The sequence below is a fragment of the Opisthocomus hoazin genome, chromosome 5, assembly GCF_030867145.1.
Source record: "Opisthocomus hoazin isolate bOpiHoa1 chromosome 5, bOpiHoa1.hap1, whole genome shotgun sequence".
Lineage (NCBI taxonomy): Eukaryota > Metazoa > Chordata > Aves > Opisthocomiformes > Opisthocomidae > Opisthocomus > Opisthocomus hoazin.
Window position 1 is genome coordinate 143,545 of NC_134418.1, and position 23,569 is coordinate 167,113.

General features: G+C 61.2%; 3 long non-coding RNA genes across 3 annotated transcripts; all 3 read right to left on the reverse strand.

Annotated features, from left to right (window-relative positions):
* Window positions 1-1,446: 1,446 nt before the first annotated feature.
* Window positions 1,447-5,200, reverse strand: LOC142361490 (uncharacterized). Its single transcript, XR_012764142.1, has 3 exons — window positions 4,545-5,200; window positions 2,344-2,453; window positions 1,447-1,670 (listed from the first exon to the last, which is right to left on the reverse strand). It is a non-coding gene; the product is annotated as an uncharacterized LOC142361490 (long non-coding RNA).
* A 2,246-nt stretch (window positions 5,201-7,446) lies between these two features.
* Window positions 7,447-14,587, reverse strand: LOC142361365 (uncharacterized). Its single transcript, XR_012763948.1, has 3 exons — window positions 14,519-14,587; window positions 13,578-14,137; window positions 7,447-11,735 (listed from the first exon to the last, which is right to left on the reverse strand). It is a non-coding gene; the product is annotated as an uncharacterized LOC142361365 (long non-coding RNA).
* Window positions 14,588-15,202: 615 nt separating this feature from the next.
* Window positions 15,203-19,453, reverse strand: LOC142361364 (uncharacterized). Its single transcript, XR_012763947.1, has 5 exons — window positions 19,398-19,453; window positions 18,656-19,015; window positions 18,456-18,565; window positions 16,099-16,208; window positions 15,203-15,425 (listed from the first exon to the last, which is right to left on the reverse strand). It is a non-coding gene; the product is annotated as an uncharacterized LOC142361364 (long non-coding RNA).
* Between the last annotated feature and the right edge of the window lie 4,116 nt (window positions 19,454-23,569).

The following is a 23,569-nucleotide window of genomic DNA, read 5'->3' on the forward strand; positions in this document are numbered from 1 at the left end:
CGCATGTCTCGCGGCTCTTAGCAGACGAAGCTCCCTAGGCACGTAGCCTCGCTCGCTCACGCGCTCCACAACCGTACCATGCTGCTGCTGGTGACACATACAGACCCTGCGGGACACGCTGGCGGCCTGGCCTGCTGCAGGCTACCAAGAGGGAGCCTTCCTCACCCGCAGAGGCAGGCTCTCTCCTGCCTGCGGCGCCAGGCAGCTGCCAGCCAGGTGGCCTTCCATTTTTTCTTCTTCTTCAGCCTTCTCGGGACTCTCCAGCTTCAGCCCCGCCAGCTCCCGTCCGCAGCCACTCAGCGCTCCGCCTCTCCCTTTTCGCTCCCACGACGCCAGGAGACCGAGGCCCGGCACACACAGCCCTCACAAGCCTGGAGCGGGCGCAGCCAACGGCATCCCCAGGGCAGGAACGGACCAACGCGTCCTCAGCGCGGCCCCTGCCACAGAGAAAGAAGCAGCGGCGACCGCGTTAAGGGAGGCCGAGGCACGCTCGAGGCCCAGTGTGCCGCCCGCACCACGGGCCTTGGGGGAGGCCGGGGGCTCCGGGACAGGCTTCAGGGGACGTGCTGGAGCTGGGGGCGGCTGCGCGGGGCGAGCGGGGCCGGGGAGCGCTGCCGAGTTGGGGGGGGTGCCCGCCTCCTTCCCCCCTTCCCTTCCGTCACCTCCCGCCTCTGGCCCCGGGGCTGCCGGCACCCGCCTCGCCTCCAGCGCACCGGCAGCCTGTCGCAGCGGACGGCTCGAAGCTTCCCGTCCCACCACCCTCGGGCAACCACCACGCACCCCCGCACCCGCCGGAGGGGAGCCCGCGCCTCACGGCTGGCCTCTCCGCTCCCCCGCCGCCCCGGCACCCGACACCAGGGCGCCGCCATGCTGCTGCGCCGCACTGCGCATGCGCCACGCGCCGACGGCGCGCCGGAGGGGCCACAGCCTGCGCGCAACGCCTGGCTGCAGTACCGCTCCGGGTCGGGGCAGCGCGCGCCGCCGGCACGGGGCGGCACCTCCGCACGGCTCCGGGCAGCCCCCGACTCGCGGCTCCGACACGGCGCCGAACCCCCGCCCCTCCCTGTCCCCGACACGGACCCCGCCCTCCCGGGGGCTTTTCCCCGGGACGCGCTGCTCCATCCACCTCCCCCCCCACCCCGCGCTCACCTTCTCCCTCGCTGCAGCCGCAGCCCGGCCACGGCTCCGCTCCTCCCTCGGCTCGCACCGGCCCCTCCACGGCCACCCCGGTCACGGCAGCACCGGGCCCTCCACCGGCAGAGGGAGGGGCCGTCGCCATCAGCCGTGCTGCCCGCCCCTGGGGCTCCCCCGGCCCCGGGCCCACGACTGGAGCCCGGCAGGAACAGGGGGCCGTCGCCCCTGCCCCACAGCCCGTCCCCTCCTCCCTTGGGCTCTGGCACAGCCCCTCGTCCCGTGCAAACCAAGCACAAATGCAGCCGCGAGGGCAAAAGGGACCGCAGGTCTTTATTAGTCACGCACCCAGCCAGTCCCGGGAGCCGCTCTGCTCCGGGGCTCGGGGCCCCCGATGCTCCCTCTGCCCCTCCGACACCTCGGCAGTCCTTCCCGCAACTGCGCCCGTTGCTCCAGCAGGGAACAGTCGGTCAGTCGGCTCCCGGAGCGATGCGCTGTTCGGCAGAGGCCGCCAAAAATGAGGAGCAGGGTGCAGGCCACTACAAGAGAGGAGAAAAGTGACAGATGGCTGGACAGCGGCGGTGTAACGAGAAAGCACGAAGCGGGGAAAGGGACAGCGAGAGAAGCACGGGGACAGGCAGTCCCACAGAGATGGAGAAAGAAGCAGCAGGAAGAGAGGAAGAGTGGCAGCAGAAAGAAGAAGAGGGAGCAGGACAGAGACCGAAAATGAAGAACGGGGAGCAGGAAGGAGATGCAAAAAAAAACCCTGTAGCATTGAAAGAGGAAAAAAGAATAGCGGCAGGGACCTGGGCAAAGAGAGATGAGGAAATAGAATAGAATAGACATGGAGAAAGCAGTAGATCTGTGACGCGCTATGGAGCCGAGAAGGAAGGCCTCAAATCAAGGGACAAGGAGCCAGACAAAAGAGCACCAGAGACAGCAAAAGTACTGACAGGCTACAGAGCAGGAGGAAAGCAAAAGTAGTAACCGGGAGCTGAACAGAAAGAGGGGAAGAAGGAAAAAAACGCCACGGGCTGCAGGGCAGAAAGAGGGAGGACCTAAAAGATGGGGACAAGTCAGAGACAGATGGAGAAAGAAGGTACACAAGAGCAGAAAAAAAAATAATCGTAGCAGTGTGGGAAAGAGAGGGAGCCAGGGGAGGGCCCAGGATGCAGAAGAGGGGTGACAGGGCCCCGAGGGCCCAGGACTCACCGCAGCTCTCACTCTCGGTGCTGCCGGGAGACTTGGACACTTCAGATGCTTCTCTCTCCTTCTCTCTTCCCTTCTTCTTCTGTAACTCAAATCGTTTGGCTCGCCTCCACCTGAGAGAAAATGCATGTGGTTGTCTTAGAGCTCATACGAGACGCGGCTTCCTAGACAAGAAGCCTCACTGCACACTGTATGCAGGAATAGGACAGAGAAAGAGAGAGAATATGATGAGTGGGAAGCAGAACTCACAGATCGAGAGAGAACTTGAATCAGAGGAATAAACAAGGCAGGAAAGAGAGATAAAGACAGGGAAGAAGCCGGAAGAAAAGGGCCTTTCTGGCCTCTACTCACACCCCCCCCAGCCTCCCATCTCTTTCCAGCCTCCTTTTTTTCTGGCCTCTACTCTCGCCCCTGGCCTCCCACCCCTCTGCAGCCTCCCACCCCTCTGCGGCCTCCTTTTTTTCTTTCTGGCCTCTACTCTCGCCCCCGGCCTCCCACCCTGCTGCGGCCTCCCACCCCTTTCCGGCCTCCTTCTTTTTCTGGTCTCTACTCTCGCCCCCAGCCTCCCACCCCTCATCAGCCTCCTACCTCCCATTTTGCTGGCCTCTACATAGTTCAGCTTCCCACCCCTATGCAACCTCCTACCTCTTTCCAGCCTCCACTCCCCGCCCCAAGCTTCCCACCCCCGTCCCCACACACTGACAGAAAGAGAAAAACGACAGTGAACAGGGAAAAAGGTATTAAGAAACAAAGAAAGGGTCAGACGAAGAAGAGGGTGGTTAGGGTTGGAACCCCAACACAAACCAGCAAGGGGCTAGTGGACAGAGAGAGAGGAAGAGAAGAAAGGGCCGGGAAGCAAGACAGAGAAGGAGAGAAAGGCAAAAAGGGAGAGCCGGCTGGACAGGGACGTATAGCAAGAAACAACCAGACAGGCAGCAGGACAGAGACACAGAGACAGAAAAACCGGGGGACAGGAACCAGGACAGAGTGACGGCGAGAGGAAACAAGGGCCAGGGAGCAGGACAGCGATGGAGAAAGAAGCACTGCGGCAGCAGGGTAGAAAGAGAAGGAAGAAAGGCCAGAAGAAGGATGGGGAATGACAGAGAAGGGAAAGAGAAGGACAAGGAGCAGGACAGATTGTCAAAGAAAGGGAGTGGGACAAGGTGATACTGAGAGAGAAAAAGGGGACAGGGAGGCAGGATAAAGTGAAAGACAGGCAAAAATAAGAGACAGGGGAGCAGGACAGAGACGGAGGGGGAAACGCCTCGGCTGGGCAGCAGGAGAGAGAGGCGGAGAAGGGAAAAAACAGCACAAAACCTGGGACGGCCAACCTGGGTGGGCGGGGAGCAGGTCAGAGAGCCGGAGAAAGGAAAAACACTGCTGTGGAGCAGCAGAGGGGAACGGAGAAAGAAAGAGAGCGAGGGGGAGCAGGGCAGAGAAACGGAGAGAGAAAATAAGTGACGGGGAGCAGGGCAGAGCCCTAGGAAGACGAAAATAAGACACGGGAGAAGACCGAGGAGCTCAGAGAGAAAGAAGGGTCGAAAGAAAACGCCAGAGAGGTAGAGAAATCAAGAAAAACAGGGACGAGGAGCCTTGCAGAGACGGAGCACGAAAATGTTGGGCCGGTGAGCGCGAAAGAGGGAGAGAGAGACAGGGGCAGGGGGAGGAGATGAAGAAGAAAGGAGAGACAAAGATGGCAATGGAGCACAGGACACACAGGCAGAGAGAGAAAAAGGACAGTGAACAGGAAAAAAGGGACCGAGAAACAAAGAAAGGGTCAGATCTAGACAAAGAGACCAAGAAGAGGGGAGGCGGGGGGGTGTGTGCAGGGAAACCCCAAAACAAACCAGCAAGGGGCTACAGGACGGAGAGAAAGGGCCATGAAGCAGGACAGAGAAGGAGAGAAAGGCAAAAAGGGAGAGCTGGCTGAACAGGGACGTATAGCAAGAAACGACCGGACAGGCAGCAGGACAGAGAAACAGAGACAGGGAGCCGGCTAAAGAAATTCTGGAGGGAGAAAAAGAGGGAGAGGTAGCAGGACACAAACACAGACAGAAGACGGGAGGTACAGGGAAAGGGAAAGAAAAGGAAAAAGAAAAAACAAACAAACAAAACAATCACAGCAGCGTGGGACAGAGAAGGATCCAGGGGAGGGCCCGGGACGCAGAAGAGGGGCGACAGGGCCCCGGAGGCCCGCCACTCACCGCAGATCTCGCTCTCGGCGCTGTCGGGAGACTCTGCCGCTTCAGGCGCTTCTCTCTCCTGCGCTCCTCCCTTCCTCTTCCGTAAGTCCGGTCGCTTGGCTGTCCTACACCTAAGAAAAAACGCGCATGTGTCGCGGCTCTCAGGACACGAGGCTCCCTAGGCACGTAGCCTCGCTCGCTCACGCGCTCCACAACCGTACCATGCTGCTGCTGGTGACACATACAGACCCTGCGGGACACGCTGGCGGCCTGGCCTGCTGCAGGCTACCAAGAGGGAGCCTTCCTCACCCGCAGAGGCAGGCCCTCTCCTGCCTGCGGAGCCAGGCAGCTTCCAGCCAGGTGGCCTTCCATTTTTTTTTCTTCTTCAGCCTTCTCGGGACTCTCCAGCTTCAGCCCCGCCAGCTCCCGTCCGCAGCCACTCAACGGTCCGCCTCTCCCTTTTCGCCCCCACGACGCCAGGAGACCGAGGCCCGGCACACACAGCCCTCACAAGCCTGGAGCGGGCGCAGCCAACGGCATCCCCAGGGCAGGAACGGACAAACGCGTCCTCAGCGCGGCCCCTGCCACAGAGAAAGAAGCAGCGGCGACCGCGTTAAGGGAGGCCGAGGCACGCTCGAGGCCCAGTGTGCCGCCCGCACCACGGGCCTTGGGGGAGGCCGGGGGCTCCGGGACAGGCTTCAGGGGACGTGCTGGAGCTGGGGGCGGCTGCGCGGGGCGAGCGGGGCCGGGGAGCGCTGCCGAGTTGGGGGGGGGTGCCCGCATCCTTCCCCCCTCACCCTGCGTCACCTCCCGCCTCTGGCCCCGGGGCTGCCCGCACCCGCCTCGCCTCCAGCGCACCGGCAGCCTGCCGCAGCGGGCGGCTCGAAGCTTCCCGTCCCACCACCCTCGGGCAGCCACCACGCACCCCCGCACCCGTCGCAGGGGAGCCCGCGCCTCACGGCTGGCCTCTCCGCTCCCCCGCCGCCCCGGCACCCGACACCAGGGCGCCGCCATGCTGCTGCGCCGTACCGCGCATGCGCCACGTGCCGACGGCGCGCCGGAGTGGCCAGTCCCCAGTCCCTGCGCGGAACGCCGGGCTGCAGTACCGCATTGCGGCCAGGGGACGGCGCCAGCGGACACGGCGCGGCGCCCACGCCCGGCCCCACCTCCGGGTCCAGGCAGCGCGCGCCGCCGGCAGGGGGCGGCGCCGCCGGCAGGGGGCGGCGCCGCCGGCAGGGGGCGGCGCCGCCGGCAGGGGGCGGCGCCGCCGGCAGGGGGCGGCGCCGCCGGCAGGGGGCGGCGCCGCCGGCAGGGGGCGGCGCCGCCGGCAGGGGGCGGCGCCGCCGGCAGGGGGCGGCGCCTCCGCACGGCTCCGGGCAGCGCCCTGCCGCGCGCCTCCCGCTCCGGGCAGCCCCCGACTCGCGGCTGCGACACGGCGCCGCACCCCCGCCGCTCCTTGCCCCCGACCTCCCGGGGGCTCTTCCCCAGGACCTGCCACTCCATCCACACCCCCACACACCCCGCGCTCACCTTCTCCCTCGCTGCAGCCGCAACCCGGCTACGGCTCCGCTCCTCCCTCGACTCGCACCGGCCCCTCCACAGCCACCCGGGGCACGGCAGCACCGGGCCCTCCACCGGCAGAGGGAGGGGCCGTCGCCATCAGCCGTGCTGCCCGCACCTGGGGCTCCTCCGGCTCCGGCCCACGGCTGGATCCCACGGTGCCGTCATTGGGCAAACACAAAGACCCTCTGAAGCCGTTTGGGCATTTCAGCAAGCAGGCAGGCGTCCTTTATTGCAGCACCGGACACACAGGGCACGGCTCCTCCCAGCGCGCACAGCACCTGTGCCACTCGAGCGGCAGTACCGAATTTTGGTCACCGGGTGGCAGCAGCGAGCTCTTGGACACGGCGCCACCGCGCATTCGCGTCTCCCGAGCCGCAGTACCGAACTTTGGTCACCGGGTGGCAGCAGCGAGCTCTTGGACACGGCGCCACCGCGCATTCGCGTCTCCCGAGCCGCAGTACCGAACTTTGGTCACCGGGTGGCAGCAGCGAGCTCTTGGACTCGGCGCCACCGCGCATTGGCGCCACCCGAGCCGCAGTAACGAACTTTGCTCACCGGGTGGCAGCAGCGAGCCCTGCGGCACGCCCGGTCGAGGCGCGGCCGCACCGCTTTCTGGGGACCGGACGCAGCGGGAAGGCTGCAGAAAAACACACGGAACTGACCACAGAACTACCCTTCGTCCCGCGCAGCGGGGGCTGTGGCGGGACCAAGCACAACGCCTCGTCGCACATGCCCGAGAGCAATGCGGCTGCCCGGCAGCCGAGTCCCTGAAAACGACACCTCCCGGCATGCCCTGGCTAGCAGGGCTCGGCCGCCCGGCAGCCGGAAGACTACACCTCCCGGCATGCCCCGGGGAGTAGCGTGACCGACAGCGCGCCCCGCGCCCCAGCACTACAGCTCCCAGCACGCCGCGGGAGCTGCGGGCCTCGGCTTGCGGGGACACCGTGCCCGAAACGGCGCTGGACCCCCGCCGCTCCTTGCCTCCCACACGGACCCCGCTCGGCAGGTACCCTCGCCCGCCTCGGGGCTTTCCCCGGGACCCGCCGCTCCATCGACCGCCCCGCGCTCACCTTCTCCCTCCCTGCAGCCGCAGCCCGGTCACGGCTCCGCTCCTCCCTCGGCTCGCACCGGCCCCTCCACGGCCACCCCGGTCACGGCAGCACCGGGCCCTCCACCGGCAGAGGGAGGGGCCGTCGCCATCAGCCGTGCTGCCCGCACCTGGGGCGGCCCCGGCCCACGGCTGGAGCCCGGCAGGAACAGGGGGCCGTCGCCCCTGCCCCACAGCCCGTCCCCTCCTCCCCTGGGCTCTGGCGCAGCCCCTCGTCCCGTGCAAACCACGCACAAACGCAGCCGCGAGGGCAAAAGGGACCGCAGGTCTTTATTCAGTCACGCACCCAGCCAGTCCCGGGAGCCGCTCTGCTCCGGGGCTCGGGGCCCCCGATGCTCCCTCTGCCCCTCCGACACCTCGGCAGTCCTTCCCGCAGCTGCGCCCGTTGCTCCAGCAGGGAACAGTCGGTCAGTCCGCTCCCGGAGCGATGCGCTGCTCGGCAGAGGCCGCCAAAAATGAGGAGCAGGGTGCAGGCCACTACAAGAGAGGAGAAAAGTGACAGCGGTGGTGTAACGAGAAAGCACGAAGCAGGGAAAGGGACAGCGAGAGAAGGACGGGGACAGGCAGTCCCACAGAGATGGAGAAAGAAGCAGCAGGAAGAGAGGAAGAGTGGCAGCAGAAAGAAGAAGAGGGAGCAGGACAGAGACCGAAAAAGGATGGGGGAGCAGGACAGAGGCGCAGAAAAAACCTGCAACGGGCAGCAAGACAGGAAGGGAGGAAAAAAAGAATAGGGGCAGGGACCCGGACTGAGACAGATGGGGAAAGACAAAAAAAAAAAGCTACAAAAACAGGGCAGAGAGGGAGGAATGAGACAACATGGACAGGGAGCCGGGACCGCAAACGACGGAGGGAAGGGGCGAGGGTGGGCAGGACAACACGAAACAAACCACATAGCTACACGCTACAGGGAAAAGAGGGAAGACTTAAGAAGTAGGGAGCGGGAGCTGAACAAAAGAGAGCCAGAGAGGAAAAAGCCAGAGAGTAATGCGTACAGAAAGAAAGGGGGGGGGGGATTCTAAAACAGGGTCATCGGGGAGACAGACACAAGTAAGAAGGACAAAGGACAAAAGCAACAGGCTACGAGGTGGAGAGGGAAGAATCAATGAATATGGACAGAGCGCTGGCCAGAGAGAGACCGAGAAAGGCAAAAGATGGCACGGGTGACAGGGCAGAGAGGGACGAATTTAAAAACCAGGCACAGGGAGTCGGACAGAGGGAAAGGCAGAAATAAGAGGAGAAAAAGTGACGGGCCACGGGGCAGAGAGGGAGGAATGGATAAAGAGCAACAGGGGACCGGACAGAGCACAATGGAGAATGGAAAAAAAGCAAAAGCACGCTCCAGGGAAGACGGAGGGATTGAAGAACAGCGACCAGGAGCTGGACAGCGAGACACAGAGGAAGACCAAAAAACCAACGAAACAAAACCAGTGATGGGCTACAATATGGGCTGGGGGAAACACAAAACAGCGCCAGGGAGCTGGACACAGAGAGATGGAGACAGACAGACCAATAGCGTGGGGCTACAGGGGGCAGAGGAACGAATTAAACACTGAGGACGGGGAGCCAGACAGAGAGAGAGGGAGATCGCGGAGAACAGTGGTGGGTGCAGGAAGAAGAGGTAAGAGTTAATAAATGGGGACAGGGAGCCGCACAGGGAGGGACCGAGAAAGGCAAACACAGCAGCAGGGCATAGGGCAGAGAGGAAGAACTAAAAAACAGGGGCAGTGAGACAGACATAGAGAGATGGAGAAAAGAAAAAAGCAATGGGTGATGTGGCAGAGAGGGAGGACTTAAAAACAGGCACGGGAAGCAAGAAAGACTGAAAGGGGGGGGGGGCGGCGCTGAATCCAATAGGCAACAGGATGGAGAGGGAGGACTTAAAAGTGAGGGACGAGAAGCTGGGAAGACAGAGAGGTGGAGAAAGAAACAGAATCACAACACGCTACAGTGCCAAGAAGGAAGAAGCTGAACAACAGGGACAGGGAGCCAGACAAAGAGAGCCAGAGAAAGAAAAAATACCGACGGGCCACAGGACAGAGAGGGAGGAATGAAACAATAGGGATCCGGAGCCGGGCAGTCAGAGAGGGAGGAAGAAGAAATAGCCAGGGGCAATAAGGCAGAGAGAGAAGGCGGCAAAAACAGGGATCTGGACCAGATCGATGACAAAAGACAAGGACAGTGATGGGCTATAGGGAGGAGAGGGAGGAATGCGAAGACAGGGGCGAGGCGCCAGATGCGGAGCAAGGCATACAGGAAGTACAGCAAAAGCTAGAGAGCAGAGAGGGAGGAATTAAACCACAGGGATAGGGAGCCGGGGAGGGAGCTGGAAAAAGGGATGGAGGAGGGGAGACGAGGAGGAATTAAAAAATTGGGATCCAGAGCCCGAGAAAGAAGTAAAATTGCCACAGGCTAAATAAAGGGCCCAGAAGGAAGAAATTGAAAACCAGGGAGCAGAAGCCAGCCAGAGAGAGACGCAGAAAGGAAAAACCACGATGGGCTCCCAGATGGAGAGGGAGGAATTTCAAAAAGGAAGGGAGCGGGAGCCATACACAGAGAGACAGAAAAAGGGAAGATAGCAACAGGCCACAGGGCAGCGAGGGAAGAATTGAAAAGTAGGGACAGGAAGCCGGACAGAGCGCAACGAGAAAGAAATGGCCGGGGGGGAAACACAGCACCACCACCTGCGACAGGCTACAGGGCTAGCCCAAGCTGGCCAGTGGAAATATTCCGTACCACAGACGTCACGCACAGCTTATAAATGGGGGCTGGCTGCGGGGCAGGAATCAGCTCTTGTCGTTTCCGCGAGTTGGAACCCGCTCTCGTCCGGGAGGTCAAACTATTTTGGAATTTAGCGAAACTTGCGATTTCCGGGTTCCGCAATCGCTGTTCGGGGACTGCCTGTGAATCGGTCATCGGGTGGTGAGAGAAACTGTACTGCGTATAGTTTGGTTCGCATGTGCGTTGTTGCAATTATTATCATCGTTATTAGAATTATCAGCAGTATTTCCTTTGTTGCCTTACTAAACTGTCTTTATCTCAACCGACAAGTTTGACCTTTTGTCCATTTGTCCTCCGCATCCCGCTGGGGAGGGAACGGGCCGGGGGTGGGGGCTGTGAGCGAGCAGCTCTCTAGTGCTTAGTTGCCGGCTGCCAAGTTAAACCATGACAGACAGAGAGGGAGGAATTAAAAAAAAACAGGACTGGGAGCAATCTACAGAGAGACGTCCGGGAACGAAAGTGTAAACAGCACCGCGTACAGGGCAGAGAGGGAGGAATTCAACAAAAATAATAAGGAAAGACAGGGAGCCGGACAGAGGGACACAGAGACAGAGAAAACAGCAATGGGCTACAAGACAGAGAGGGAGGGATTAAAAAATCCTGGCGGGGAGCCGGACCGGGAGAGACGGCAAAAGAAATGAAATCGCGCCGTGGCACAGGGAAGACAGGAGGACAACACTGAAAACCAGGGCCTGGGAACTGGAAAGAGAGAGCCAGAGAATGAAAGAACTCCTGACGGGCTCTAGGGCAGAGACAGGAGGAATGAAAAAACAGGGGCGGGGAGACAGAGAGAGACAGAGAGAGAGAAATAAGAGGGGGGGAAAGCAACAGGCCGCAGGCTCCAGAGGGAGGAAGTGCGAAAGAGGGGCTGGGAGCCGCACAGGGAGAGGGTGGAGAAACAGACCTGCAGAAGTGACAGGGTATGGGGCAGAGAGGGAGGAACTTAAAAAAATCAGGACCTTGAGCCAGAAGAGACGGAGAAAATAAAAATGGTGACGGGTAACAGGGCAGAGAGGGAGGAATGAAAAAAGAGGGACAGGAAGCCAGAACAGAGAGACTGCGAAGGCAAAAAGTCCCGACAGCTTCCGCAGAGAGGGCGAGGAACTGAAACTTAGAGACAGGGAGTTGGACAGAGAGAGACAGAGAAAGAAAAAGAGAAAAAAGACGGAGATGCAGAAAGGGAAAAGGAGCGACAGGACAGAGAGGGAGGAATTCAAAATGAGGGGCAGGGAGCAGAATAAAGAGAGACAGAGAAAGAGGCAGACGCGCAACGTGCTACGGAGCTGAGAAGGAAGACCTTGAACCACAGGGACAGGGAGCCGGACAGAGAGTCCCAGAGATGGCAAAAGTACCGACGGGCTATAGGGCAGAGAGGGGGGAAAGCAAAAACCGTGATCGGGAGCCAGACAGAAAGAGATAGGGAAGCAAAAGAAAGTCACGGGCTACAGGGCAGAGAGAGGGAGGACCTAAAAGACGGGGACAGGGAGCTGGTCAGAGATGGAGAAAGCAGGTACACGGGAGCGGGGAGGGGGTTGGAGGGGGCAGGGAGGAAAAAAAAGCCAAAAATCACAGCAGTGTGGGAAAGAGAGGGATCCAGGGGAGAGCCCGGGATGCAGAAGAGGGGCGACAGGGCCCCGAGGGCCTGGCACTCACCGCAGATCTCGCTCTTAGCACTGCCGGGAGACTCTGCCGCTTCAGACGCTTCTCTCTCCTGCTCTCCTCCCTTCCTCTTCCGTAACTCAGGTCGCTTGGCTGTCCCCCACCTAAGAGAAAACGTCCATGTCTCGCAGCTCTGGCGAGACAAGGCTCCCCAGACAAGTAGCCTCGCCTGCTCACGCACTACGCGCAGGAACAAGACAAGAGGGAAAGAGAGAGAGAGAGAGAGAGAGAATGACGAGCGGGCAGCAGAACTGACGGATCAAGAGAGAAACTGAATCAGGGGAATAAAGAACGCTGGAGGGAGACAAACGTACAGGCAACAAGCCAGATGGACGAGGGCAGGAGACACACAGATCAGGACAAAGAGGTGGAGAAAGTGAAAACAGTGATGGGCTGCAGGACGAGAAAAAAGGCCAAGGAGCAGGACAGAGGAGAATAACGGGACAGCAAGCTGGACAGGGGCATATAGCAAGAAACAAAGGGACAGGCAGCAGTATGGAGATATACAGACAAAGAGTTACGGGGAGGATGGAGGACAGAGAGAATGAGAGAAAAGGGACAGGGAGAGGGGCACAGATGGAGAAAGAAATGCTGGCGACAGAGAGAGGAAGAAAGCAACAGGACAGAGGCAGAGAGGTAGAGAAAGGAAGAAAAAAGTAGCGACGAGTAGGAGGCCAGAGGCACAAGGAAAAGACAGGAGGAAGGACAGAGTGACAGAGAAAACCGGTGAGGGACAGGACGCCAGAAAGAAAGATACTGTGAAAGAGAGCGCGACAGGGAGCAGGACGCTGGGACAGACAGCAACCGAGAGCAACCGAGAGAACGGCAGCGAGGCGGAGCACAAGAGAAAACAGGGACTGAGAGCAAGACCGAGGGGTGAAGCAATAAATAATGGGGCTGGGGAGCAGGACAGCAGAAGAGAGAGACAGAGAGGGGGACACTTAAGACAACCGCAAACTGAGAGGGAGAAGGAGAAGAGCACAGAGGGTCACAGACAAAAAGAGAGGGACGGCAGAAAGAGAAAAACAAGACGAGGGAGGAGGACTGAGGAGCAGAGAGAAAAAGGGTACAGGGAAAAGGACAGAGATGCAGAAAACAAGGCAAGACTGGAGCCAGAACACAGGGCAAAACTGACAAGGACAGGCAGCGCAACAAAGGGATGGAGGAGGAAAGAACAGTGATGGGCCGCAGCACAGAGGAAAAGAGAGAAAAAGAGCAAGAAGAGCAAGAGAAGGAGAATGACAGGAGGGTGTAGACAGAAAGACTGGGACACGTCAAAGGGGCACTTGGGGGATACACACATCGGAAGGGTAGAAAGGAAAAGGGAGGGATGGGGAGCAAGACAGCGTGATAGAGCGAGACGGAGGAAATGGAGTGCAAGGGCGCAGAAAAGCAGAGGTACTGGGAAGAGGAAAGAACGTCAGGGAGAGAAAGGTGAGGGTGGGGAGCAGGAGAGAGGTAGAGAACAAAAAAAATAGCCACAGGCAGAATAACAGAAATACGGAGAATAAAAAATTACTTCCAGGCAGCAGGACAGAGGCACAGAGCAAGAGGAACAAAAAACCACAGGGAGAAGGACGGGTAACACACAGCACGACACTGCGGGAGTGAGAGGACGGAACAGAGCAAGGCAGAGGAATGAGGAGCAAAAACAAAAAAACAACCCAGCAAACAGAAAGGGAACTGGACAGAGATAGGCAGCAGGGCACAGAGATGGAGAAAGAAAAAACAGCAACAAGGACAGGGAATGAGGAATAGAGAGGAAAAGAGCGGGACAGGGAAACAAATACAGACAAAAGAAGGGGAGGTACAGGGAAGGAAAAGAAAAGCTGGGGGGGGGGGGGGGGGGGGGGCGGAAATCACAGCAGCATGGGAGAGAGAAGGATCCAGGGGAGGGCCCGGGACGCAGAAGAGGAGCGACAGGGCCCCGAGGGCCCGCCACTCACCGCAGCTCTCGCTCTCGGCGCTGCCGGGAGACTCTGCTGCTTCAGGCACTTCTCTCTCCTGCGCTCCTCCCTTCCTCTTCCGTAACTCCGGTCGCTTGGCTGTCCTACACCTAAGAGAAAACACGCATGTCTCGCGGCTCTTAGCAGACGAAGCTCCCTAGGCACGTAGCCTCGCTCGCTCACGCGCTCCACAACCGTACCATGCTGCTGCTGGTGACACATACAGACCCTGCGGGACACGCTGGCGGCCTGGCCTGCTGCAGGCTACCAAGAGGGAGCCTTCCTCACCCGCAGAGGCAGGCTCTCTCCTGCCTGCGGCGCCAGGCAGCTGCCAGCCAGGTGGCCTTCCATTTTTTCTTCTTCTTCAGCCTTCTCGGGACTCTCCAGCTTCAGCCCCGCCAGCTCCCGTCCGCAGCCACTCAGCGCTCCGCCTCTCCCTTTTCGCTCCCACGACGCCAGGAGACCGAGGCCCGGCACACACAGCCCTCACAAGCCTGGAGCGGGCGCAGCCAACGGCATCCCCAGGGCAGGAACGGACCAACGCGTCCTCAGCGCGGCCCCTGCCACAGAGAAAGAAGCAGCGGCGACCGCGTTAAGGGAGGCCGAGGCACGCTCGAGGCCCAGTGTGCCGCCCGCACCACGGGCCTTGGGGGAGGCCGGGGGCTCCGGGACAGGCTTCAGGGGACGTGCTGGAGCTGGGGGCGGCTGCGCGGGGCGAGCGGGGCCGGGGAGCGCTGCCGAGTTGGGGGGGCGGTGTGCCCGCCTCCTTCCCCCCTTCCCTTCCGTCACCTCCCGCCTCTGGCCCCGGGGCTGCCCGCACCCGCCTCGCCTCCAGCGCACCGGCAGCCTGTCGCAGCGGACGGCTCGAAGCTTCCCGTCCCACCACCCTCGGGCAACCACCACGCAGCCCCGCACCCGCCGGAGGGGAGCCCGCGCCTCACCGCTGGCCTCTCTGCTCCCCCGCCGCCCCGGCACCCGACACCAGGGCGCCGCCATGCTGCTGCGCCGCACTGCGCATGCGCCACGCGCCGACGGCGCGCCGGAGGGGCCACAGCCTGCGCGGAACGCCGGGCTGCAGTACCGCATTGCGGCCAGGGGGCGGCGCCCACGCCCGGCCCCGGCCCCGCGTCGGGACAGCGCGCGCCGCCGGCACGGGGCGGCACCCCCGCACGGCTCCGGGCAGCCCCCGACTCGCGGCTCCGACACGGCGCCGAACCCCCGCCCCTCCCTGCCCCCGACACGGACCCCGCCCTCCCGGGGGCTTTTCCCCGGGACGCGCTGCTCCATCCACCTCCCCCCCCACCCCGTGCTCACCTTCTCCCTCGCTACAGCCGCGGCCCGGCCACGGCTCTGCTCCTCCCTCGGCTCGCACCGGCCCCTCCACAGCCACCCGGGGCACGGCAGCACCGGGCCCTCCACCGGCAGCCACCCCGGCAGAGGGACGGGCCATCGCCATCAGCCGTGCTGCCCGCCCCTGGGGCTCCCCCGGCCCCGGGCCCACGACTGGAGCCCGGCAGGAACAGGGGGCCGTCGCCCCTGCCCCACAGCCCGTCCCCTCCTCCCCTGGGCTCTGGCGCAGCCCCTCGTCCCGTGCAAACCAAGCACAAACGCAGCCGCGAGGGCAAAAGGGACCGCAGGTCTTTATTCAGTCACGCACCCAGCCAGTCTCGGGAGCTGCTCTGCTCCGGGGCTCGGGGCCCCCGATGCTCCCTCTGCCCCTCCGACACCTCGGCAGTCCTTCCCGCAGCTGCGCCCGTTGCTCCAGCAGGGAACAGTCGGTCAGTCCGCTCCCAGAGCGATGCGCTGCTCGGCAGAGGCCGCCAAAAATGAGGAGCAGGGTGCAGGCCACTACAAGAGAGGAGAAAAGTGACAGGTGGCTGGACAGCGGCGGTGTAACGAGAAAGCACAAGGCAGGGAAAGGGACAGTGAGAGAAGCACGGGGACAGGCGGTCCCACAGAGATGGAGAAAGAAGCAGCAGGAAGAGAGGAAGAGCGGCAGCAGAAAGAAGAAGAGGGAGCAGGACAGAGACCGAAAATGAAGAACGGGGAGCAGGAAGGAGATGCAAAAAAAACCCCTGTAGCATGAAAGAGGAAAAAAGAATAGCGGCAGGGACCTGGGCAAAGAGAGATGAGGAAATAGAATAGAATAGACATAGAGAAAGCAGTAGATCTGTGACGCGCTACGGAGCCGAGAAGGAAGCCCTCGAATCAAGGGACAAGGAGCCAGACAAAAGAGCACCAGAGACAGCAAAAGTACTGACAGGCTACAGAGCAGGAGGAAAGCAAAAGTAGTAACCGGGAGCTGAACAGAAAGAGGGGAAGAAGGAAAAAAACGCCACGGGCTGCAGGGCAGAAAGAGGGAGGACCTAAAAGATGGGGACAAGTCAGAGACAGATGGAGAAAGAAGGTACACAAGAGCAGAAAAAAAAAATAATCGTAGCAGTGTGGGAAAGAGAGGGAGCCAGGGGAGGGCCCAGGATGCAGAAGAGGGGTGACAGGGCCCCGAGGGCCCAGGACTCACCGCGGCTCTCGCTCTCGGTGCTGCCGGGAGACTTTGACACTTCAGATGCTTCTCTCTCCTCCTCTCTTCCCTTCTTCTTCTGTAACTCCAATCGTTTGGCTCGCCTCCACCTGAGAGAAAATGCATGTGGTTGTCTTAGAGCTCATACGAGACGCGGCTTCCTAGACAAGAAGCCTCACTGCACACTGTATGCAGGAATAGGACAGAGAAAGAGAGAGAATATGATGAGTGGGAAGCAGAACTCACAGATCGAGAGAGAACTTGAATCAGAGGAATAAACAAGGCAGCAAAGAGAGATAAAGACAGGGAAGAAGCCGGAAGAAAAGGGCCTTTCTGGCCTCTACTCGCACCCCCCCCAGCCTCCCATCTCTTTCCAGCCTCCTATTTTTCTGGCCTCTACTCTCGCCCCCGGCCTCCCACCCCTCTGCAGCCTCCCACCCCTTTCCGGCCTCCTTTTTTTCTTTCTGGCCTCTACTCTCGCCCCCGGCCTCCCACCCCTCTGCAGCCTCCCACCCCTTTCTGGCCTCCTTTTTTTCTTTCTGGCCTCTACTCTCGCCCCCGGCCTCCCACCCCTCTGCGGCCTCCCACCCCTTTCCGGCCTCCTTTTTTTCTTTCTGGCCTCTACTCTCGCCCCCGGCCTCCCACCCCTCTGCGGCCTCCCACCCCTTTCCGGCCTCCTTCTTTTTCTGGTCTCTACTCTCGCCCCCAGCCTCCCACCCCTCATCAGCCTCCTACCTCCCATTTTGCTGGCCTCTACATAATTCAGCTTCCCACCCCTCTGCAACCTCCTACCTCTTTCCAGCCTCCACTCCCCGCCCCGAGCTTCCCACCCCCGTCCCCACACACTGACAGAGAGAGAAAAACGACAGTGAACAGGGAAAAAGGTATTAAGAAACAAAGAAAGGGTCAGACGAAGAAGAGGGTGGTTAGGGTTGGAACCCCAACACAAACCAGCAAGGGGCTAGTGGACAGAGAGAGAGGAAGAGAAGAAAGGGCCGGGAAGCAAGACAGAGAAGGAGAGAAAGGCAAAAAGGGAGAGCCGGCTGGACAGGGACGTATAGCAAGAAACAACCAGACAGGCAGCAGGACAGAGACACAGAGACAGAAAAACTGGGGGACAGGAACCAGGACAGAGTGACGGCCAGAGGAAACAAGGGCCAGGGAGCAGGACAGCGATGGAGAAAGAAGCACTGCGGCAGCAGGGTAGAAAGAGAAGGAAGAAAGGCCAGAAGAAGGATGGGGAATGAAAGAGAAGGGAAAGAGAAGGACAAGGAGCAGGACAGATTGTCAAAGAAAGGGAGTGGGACAAGGTGATACTGAGAGAGAAAAAGGGGACAGGGAGGCAGGATAAAGTGAAAGACAGGCAAAAATAAGAGACAGGGGAGCAGGACAGAGACGGAGGGGGAAACGCCTCGGCTGGGCAGCAGGAGAGAGAGGCGGAGAAGGGGAAAAACAGCACAAAACCTAGGACGGACAACCTGGGTGGGTGGGGAGCAGGTCAGAGAGCCGGAGAAAGGAAAAACACTGCTGTGGAGCAGCAGAGGGGAACGGAGAAAGAAAGAGAGCGAGGGGGAGCAGGGCAGAGAAACGGAGAGAGAAAATAAGTGACGGGGAGCAGGGCAGAGCACTAGGAAGACGAAAATAAGACAAGGGAGAAGACCGAGGAGCTCAGAGAGAAAGAAGGGTCGAAAGAAAACGCCAGAGAGGTAGAGAAATCAAGAAAAACAGGGACGAGGAGCCTTGGAGAGACGGAGCACGAAAATGTTGGGCCGGTGAGCGCGAAAGAGGGAGAGAGAGACAGGGGCAGGGGGAGGAGATGAAGAAGAAAGGAGAGACAAAGATGGCAATGGAGCACAGGACACACAGGCAGAGAGAGAAAAAGGACAGTGAACAGGAAAAAAGGGACCGAGAAACAAAGAAAGGGTCAGATCTAGACAAAGAGACCAAGAAGGGGGGGTGGCGGGGGGGGGGTGCAGGGAAACCCCAAAACAAACCAGCAAGGGGCTACAGGACAGAGAGGGAGAGAAAGGGCCATGAAGCAGGACAGAGAAGGAGAGAAAGGCAAAAAGCGAGAGCTGGCTGAACAGGGACGTATAGCAAGAAACGGCCAGACAGGCAGCAGGACAGAGAAACAGAGACAGGGAGCCGGCTAAAGAAATTCTGGAGGGAGAAAAGGAGGGAGAGGGAGCAGGACACAAACACAGACAGAAGACGGGAGGTACAGGGAAAGGGAAAGAAAAGGAAAAAGAAAAATAAACCAAACAAAACAATCACAGCAGCGTGGGAGAGAGGAGGATCCAGGGGAGGGCCCGGGACGCAGAAGAGGAGCGACAGGGCCCCGAGGGCCCACCACTCACCGCAGCTCTCGCTCTCGGCGCTGCCGGGAGACTCTGCTGCTTCAGGCGCTTCTCTCTCCTGCTCTCCTCCATTCCTCTTCCGTAACTCCGGTCGCTTGGCTGTCCTACACCTAAGAAAAAACACGCATGTGTCGCGGCTCTTAGGAGACGAGGCTCCCTAGGCACGTAGCCTCGCTCGCTCACGCGCTCCACAACCGTACCATGCTGCTGCTGGTGACACATACAGACCCTGCGGGACACGCTGGCGGCCTGGCCTGCTGCGGGCTACCAAGAGGGAGCCTTCCTCACCCGCAGAGGCAGGCTCTCTCCTGCCTGCAGCGCCAGGCAGCTGCCAGCCAGGTGGCCTTCCATTTCTTCTTCTTCTTCAGCCTTCTCGGGACTCTCCAGCTTCAGCCCCGCCAGCTCCCGTCCGCAGCCACTCAGCGCTCCGCCTCTCTCTTTTTGCCCCCACGACGCCAGGAGACCGAGGCCCGGCACACACAGCCCTCACAAGCCTGGAGCGGGCGCAGCCAACGGCATCCCCAGGGCAGGAACGGACAAACGCGTCCTCAGCGCGGCCCCTGCCACAGAGAAAGAAGCAGCGGCGACCGCGTTAAGGGACACTGAGGCACGCTCGAGGCCCAGTGTGCCGCCCGCACCACGGGCCTTGGGGGAGGCCGGGGGCTCCGGGACAGGCTTCAGGGGACGTGCTGGAGCTGGGGGCGGCTGCGCGGGGCGAGCGGGGCCAGGGGAGCGCTGCCGAGTTGGGGGGGCGGTGTGCCCGCCTCCTTCCCCCCTTCCCCTCCGTCACCTCCCGCCTCTGGCCCCGGGGCTGCCCGCACCCGCCTCGCCTCCAGCGCACCGGCAGCCTGTCGCAGCGGACGGCTCGAAGCTTCCCGTCCCACCACCCTCGGGCAGCCACCACGCACCCCCGCACCCGCCGGAGGGGAGCCCGCGCCTCACCGCTGGCCTCTCTGCTCCCCCGCCGCCCCGGCACCCGACACCAGGGCGCCGCCATGCTGCTGCGCCGTACCGCGCATGCGCTACGTGCCGACGGCGCGCCGGAGTGGCCAGTCCCCAGTCCCTGCGCGGAACGCCGGGCTGCAGTACCGCATTGCGGCCAGGGGACGGCGCCAGCGGACACGGCGCGGCGCCCACGCCCGGCCCCACCTCCGGGTCCAGGCAGCGCGCGCCGCCGGCACGGGGCGGCACCTCCGCACGGCTCCGGGCAGCGCCCTGCCGCGCGCCTCCTGCTCTGGGCAGCCCCCGACTCGCGGCTCCGACACGGCGCCGCACCCCCGCCGCTCCTTGCCCCCGACCCGGACCCCGATCTCCCGGGGGCTTTTCCCCAGGACCTGCCACTCCATCCACACCCCCACACACCCCGCGCTCACCTTCTCCCTCGCTGCAGCCGCAACCCGGCTACGGCTCTGCTCCTCCCTCGACTCGCACCGGCCCCTCCACAGCCACCCGGGGCACGGCAGCACCGGGCCCTCCACCGGCAGAGGGAGGGGCCGTAGCCATCAGCCGTGCTGCCCGCACCTGGGGCTCCTCCGGCCCCGGCCCACGGCTGGATCCCACGGTGCCGTCATTGGGCAAACACAAAGACCCTCTGAAGCCGTTTGGGCATTTCAGCAAGCAGGCAGGCGTCCTTTATTGCAGCACCGGACACACAGGGCACGGCTCCTCCCAGCGCGCACAGCACCTGTGCCACTCGAGCGGCAGTACCGAATTTTGGTCACCGGGTGGCAGCAGCGAGCTCTTGCACACGGCGCCACCGCGCATTCGCGTCTCCCGAGCCGCAGTACCGAACTTTGGTCACCGGGTGGCAACAGCGAGCCCTGCGGCATGCCCGGTCGAGGCGTGCCCGCACCGCTTTCTGGGGACCGGACGCAGCGGGAACGCTGCAGAAAAACACACGGAACTGACCACAGAACTACCCTTCGTCCCGCGCAGCGGGGGCTGTGGCGGGACCAAGGACAACGCCTCGTCGCACATGCCCGAGAGCAATGCGGCTGCCCGGCAGCCGAGTCCCTGAAAACGACACCTCCCGGCATGCCCTGGCTAGCAGGGCTCGGCCGCCCGGCAGCCGGAAGACTACACCTCCCGGCATGCTCCGGGGAGCAGCGTGGCCGACCGCGCGCCCCGCGCCCCAGCACTACAGCTCCCAGCACGCCGCGGGAGCTGCGGGCCTCGGCTTGCGGGGACACCGTGCCCGAAATGGCGCTGGACCCCCGCCGCTCCTTGCCTCCCACACGGACCCCGCTTGGCAGGTACCCTCGCCCGCCTCGGGGCTTTCCCCGGGACCCGCCGCTCCATCGACCGCCCCGCGCTCACCTTCTCCCTCGCTGCAGCCGCAGCCCGGTCACGGCTCCGCTCCTCCCTCGGCTCGCACCGGCCCCTCCACGGCCACCCCGGTCACGGCAGCACCGGGCCCTCCACCGGCAGAGGGAGGGGCCGTCGCCATCAGCCGTGCTGCCCGCACCTGGGGCTCCCCCGGCCCCGGGCCCACGGCTGGAGCCCGGCAGGAACAGGGGGCCGTCGCCCCTGCCCCACAGCCCGTCCCCTCCTCCCCTGGGCTCTGGCGCAGCCTCTCGTCCCGTGCAAACCACGCACAAACGCAGCCGCGAGGGCAAAAGGGACTGCAGGTCTTTATTCAGTCACGCACCCAGCCAGTCCCGGGAGACGCTCTGCTCCGGGGCTCGGGGCCCCCGATGCTCCCTCTGCCCCTCCGACACCTCGGCAGTCCTTCCCGCAGCTGCGCCCGTTGCTCCAGCGGGGAACACTCGGTCAGTCCGTTCCGGGAGCGATGCGCTGCTCGGCAGAGGCCGCCAAAAATGAGGAGCAGGGCGCAGGCCACTACAAGAGAGGAGAAAAGTGACAGGTGGCTGGACTGCGGCGGTGTAACGAGAAAGCACGAAGCAGGGAAAGGGACAGCGAGAGAAGGACGGGGACAGGCAGTCCCACAGAGATGGAGAAAGAAGCAGCAGGAAGAGAGGAAGAGTGGCAGCAGAAAGAAGAAGAGGGAGCAGGACAGAGACCGAAAAAGGATGGGGGAGCAGGACAGAGGCGCAGAAAAAACCTGCAACGGGCAGCACGACAGGAAGGGAGGAAAAAAGAATAGGGGCAGGGACCCGGACTGAGACAGATGGGGAAAGACAAAAAAAAAAAGCTACAAAAACAGGGCAGAGAGGGAGGAATGAGACAACATGGACAGGGAGCCGGGACCGCAAACGACGGAGGGAAGGGGCGAGGGTGGGCAGGACAACACGAAACAAACCACATAGCTACACGCTACAGGGAAAAGAGGGAAGACTTAAGAAGTAGGGAGCGGGAGCTGAACAAAAGAGAGCCAGAGAGGAAAAAGCCAGAGAGTAATGCGTACAGAAAGAAAGGGGGGGGGGATTCTAAAACAGGGTCATCGGGGAGACAGACACAAGTAAGAAGGACAAAGGACAAAAGCAACAGGCTACGAGGTGGAGAGGGAAGAATCAATGAATATGGACAGAGCGCTGGCCAGAGAGAGACCGAGAAAGGCAAAAGATGGCACGGGTGACAGGGCAGAGAGGGACGAATTTAAAAACCAGGCACAGGGAGTCGGACAGAGGGAAAGGCAGAAATAAGAGGAGAAAAAGTGACGGGCCACGGGGCAGAGAGGGAGGAATGGATAAAGAGCAACAGGGGACCGGACAGAGCACAATGGAGAATGGAAAAAAAGCAAAAGCACGCTCCAGGGAAGACGGAGGGACTGAAGAACAGCGACCAGGAGCTGGACAGCGAGACACAGAGGAAGACCAAAAAACCAACGAAACAAAACCAGTGATGGGCTACAAGATGGGCTGGGGGAAACACAAAACAGCGCCAGGGAGCTGGACACAGAGAGATGGAGACAGACAGACCAATAGCGTGGGGCTACAGGGGGCAGAGGAACGAATTAAACACTGAGGACGGGGAGCCAGACAGAGAGAGAGGGAGATCGCGGAGAACAGTGGTGGGTGCAGGAAGAAGAGGTAAGAGTTAATAAATGGGGACAGGGAGCCGCACAGGGAGGGACCGAGAAAGGCAAACACAGCAGCAGGGCATAGGGCAGAGAGGAAGAACTAAAAAACAGGGGCAGTGAGACAGACATAGAGAGATGGAGAAAAGAAAAAAGCAATGGGTGATGTGGCAGAGAGGGAGGACTTAAAAACAGGCACGGGAAGCAAGAAAGACTGAAAGGGGGGGGGGGCGGCGCTGAATCCAATAGGCAACAGGATGGAGAGGGAGGACTTAAAAGTGAGGGACGAGAAGCTGGGAAGACAGAGAGGTGGAGAAAGAAACAGAATCACAACACGCTACAGTGCCAAGAAGGAAGAAGCTGAACAACAGGGACAGGGAGCCAGACAAAGAGAGCCAGAGAAAGAAAAAATACCGACGGGCCACAGGACAGAGAGGGAGGAATGAAACAATAGGGATCCGGAGCCGGGCAGTCAGAGAGGGAGGAAGAAGAAATAGCCAGGGGCAATAAGGCAGAGAGAGAAGGCGGCAAAAACAGGGATCTGGACCAGATCGATGACAAAAGACAAGGACAGTGATGGGCTATAGGGAGGAGAGGGAGGAATGCGAAGACAGGGGCGAGGCGCCAGATGCGGAGCAAGGCATACAGGAAGTACAGCAAAAGCTAGAGAGCAGAGAGGGAGGAATTAAACCACAGGGATAGGGAGCCGGGGAGGGAGCTGGAAAAAGGGATGGAGGAGGGGAGACGAGGAGGAATTAAAAAATTGGGATCCAGAGCCCGAGAAAGAAGTAAAATTGCCACAGGCTAAATAAAGGGCCCAGAAGGAAGAAATTGAAAACCAGGGAGCAGAAGCCAGCCAGAGAGAGACGCAGAAAGGAAAAACCACGATGGGCTCCCAGATGGAGAGGGAGGAATTTCAAAAAGGAAGGGAGCGGGAGCCATACACAGAGAGACAGAAAAAGGGAAGATAGCAACAGGCCACAGGGCAGCGAGGGAAGAATTGAAAAGTAGGGACAGGAAGCCGGACAGAGCGCAACGAGAAAGAAATGGCCGGGGGGGAAACACAGCACCACCACCTGCGACAGGCTACAGGGCTAGCCCAAGCTGGCCAGTGGAAATATTCCGTACCACAGACGTC